At 34.3% G+C, this 2,500-nt stretch overlaps 1 pseudogene; it reads right to left on the minus strand.

Annotated features, from left to right (window-relative positions):
• The window catches only part of LOC130620754 (large subunit ribosomal RNA), a 7,105-nt pseudogene that overhangs the window by 519 nt on the left and 4,086 nt on the right, over positions 1-2,500 (minus strand).

Consider the following 2,500-nt stretch of genomic DNA (forward strand, 5'->3'; position numbering starts at 1 on the left):
TCAAAAAGCAACGTCGCTATGAACGCTTGGCTGCCACAAGCCAGTTATTACTTAAGACTTCACCGTTTCACACATACGTATCTGATAATACTCTCTTATTAAACATAATGTCATCATTTTACTTATATAATAGTAATAACTTTTGTGAAACATTTAAAAGTAGATGCAGATATTTGTCAGTGGATAGGCCATTTAGTAAGAAGAAAAATTGCCTGTAGAACCTTGGTGCTGGAAAGCCTCGTTCTCATGTTATTAACAGTTTAATGTTTTTGACAATAGAAACCGTCCAGTGTGTTTTGTATAGGACGGTTCTTACATGCATTTTTTGACAATTTTTTCTCAGTAACTACAACGTTTTAACGAAATCATAAAAAGCAAACTTATAAACAAAGGCATTTTAAGAAAAATGGCGGAATATTTTTGTGTGACTTTGGCTAGAACCAGACTTATGACGTCACAAAGTGCACGGTCAAACCTTCATAAATTCTAAAATTTCAAAAAATTTTAACTGCTGACGTCAGCATTTTTATAAAAAACGGACAAGAATTTCATGGTAGCAAATTTGGAGATCTATTACCATGCAAAATTTGGAGGTCAAAGGTCAACCGGAAGTACCTGTTTTGGGGCCTTACTTTTTTTGGTCTTTTTAAAAACAGGTAAATCGCTATAGCTTCTGAAATATTGAAGGTATTTCTTAAATCTTTGGCAGATATGTAAAACACTTCAGGCTAAAACCGGGTAGGAGCACAAATTCCCGATTTGTGGCTCTGCGGGGGGTCCAGAAGCCCTAAAATGTCAAACATTCAAGGCCAAATAAAATGCTGACGTCAGCGTTTTTTTGAAAAAAAATTCGTGTGAACCTTTGTCATGTCAAGATGGTTCATTGTGCCAAATATAAAGCCAATCCGACATGTCGTTCGGGATTTCCGATTTTTCCGATTTTTCCCTAATTTGGTGAAAACGCACGTATTGGCATGTTTAACATGCAATATTGGCCTTGCACAATTATTATTGAACGCAATATTTTACACAAATACTCACCACGTTAACCTCTCAACGCCTGGAGAAAATAATTGCCATTTGACTTTACGTTGCAGAATCATAGCGTTTCCAATTTCTCACAATTGCTGTTTTAACAAGGAAAAAGATGCGTTTTAGCATTTTTCGCGACCCATAACATCGTTTTATGATGTTGTTATCTCGTGGTACTTCATATTCACAGTTTTACATATGTATTCTTCAGGTCTACAAAAAATCTAAAACGTGTTAAAAAAACTAGAACTCAAACGAGGCTGTTCTTGTATCAAAATAAGCCGTTGAATTTCAATTTTCTGCTATTTCACGGAAATTTGACGTGCTGAAGTATTTCTTTTCAACGACATATTTTTGATGTTACAGTTCTTCTTTATTAAAACCGTTCTGTCACTAGGTACACGAAGAATAGATAAAACGAATTAAAAAAACAAGAACTCAAACGAGGCTGTTCTTGTATCAAAATAAGCCGTTGGATTTCAATTTTCTGCTATTTCACGGAAATTTGACGTGCTGAAGTATTTCTTTTCAACGACATATTTTGGATGTTACAGTTCTTCTTTATTAAAACCGTTCTGTCACTAGGCACACAAAGAATAGATAAAACGAGTTAAAAAAACTAGAACTCAAACGAGGCTGTTATTGTATCAAAACCGGCAGTTGAATTTCAATTTTCTGCTATTTTACGGAAATTTGATCTGCTGAAGTATTTCTTCTCAACGACATATTTTGGATGTTACAGTTCCTCTTTATTAAAACCCTTCTATCACTAGGTACACGAAGAACAGATAAAACGAATTAAAAAACTAGAACTCAAACGAGGCTGTTCTTGTATCAAAATAAGCAGTTGAATTTCAGTTTTCTGCTATTTCACGAAATTTGACATGCTGAATTATTTCCCGTCAACGACATTTTTTGTATGTTACAGTTCTTCTTTATTAAAACCGTTCCGTCACTAGGTACACGAAGAATAGATAAAACGAATTAAAAAAACAAGAACTCAAACGAGGCTGTTCTTGTATCAAAATAAGGCCGCATGAATTTCAATTTTCTGCTATTTCACGGAAATTTGACGTGCTGAAGTTTTTCTTTTCAACGACATATTTTGGATGTTACAGTTCTTCTTTATTAAAACCCGTTCTGTCACTAGGTACACGAAGAACAGATAAAACGAATTAAAAAAACTAGAACTCAAACGAGGCTGTTCTTGTATCAAAATAAGCAGTTGAATTTCAGTTTTCTGCTATTTCACGGAAATTTGACATGCTGAATTATTTCCCGTCAACGACATTTTTTGTATGTTACAGTTCTTTCTTTATTAAAACCGTTCCGTCACTAGGTACACGAAGAATAGATAAAACGAATTAAAAAAACAAGAACTCAAACGAGGCTGTTCTTGTATCAAAATAAGCCGCTGAATTCAATTTTCTGCTATTTCACGGAAATTTGACGTGCTGAAGTTTTTCTT

This window comes from Hydractinia symbiolongicarpus, chromosome 1, assembly GCF_029227915.1.
Source record: "Hydractinia symbiolongicarpus strain clone_291-10 chromosome 1, HSymV2.1, whole genome shotgun sequence".
Lineage (NCBI taxonomy): Eukaryota > Metazoa > Cnidaria > Hydrozoa > Anthoathecata > Hydractiniidae > Hydractinia > Hydractinia symbiolongicarpus.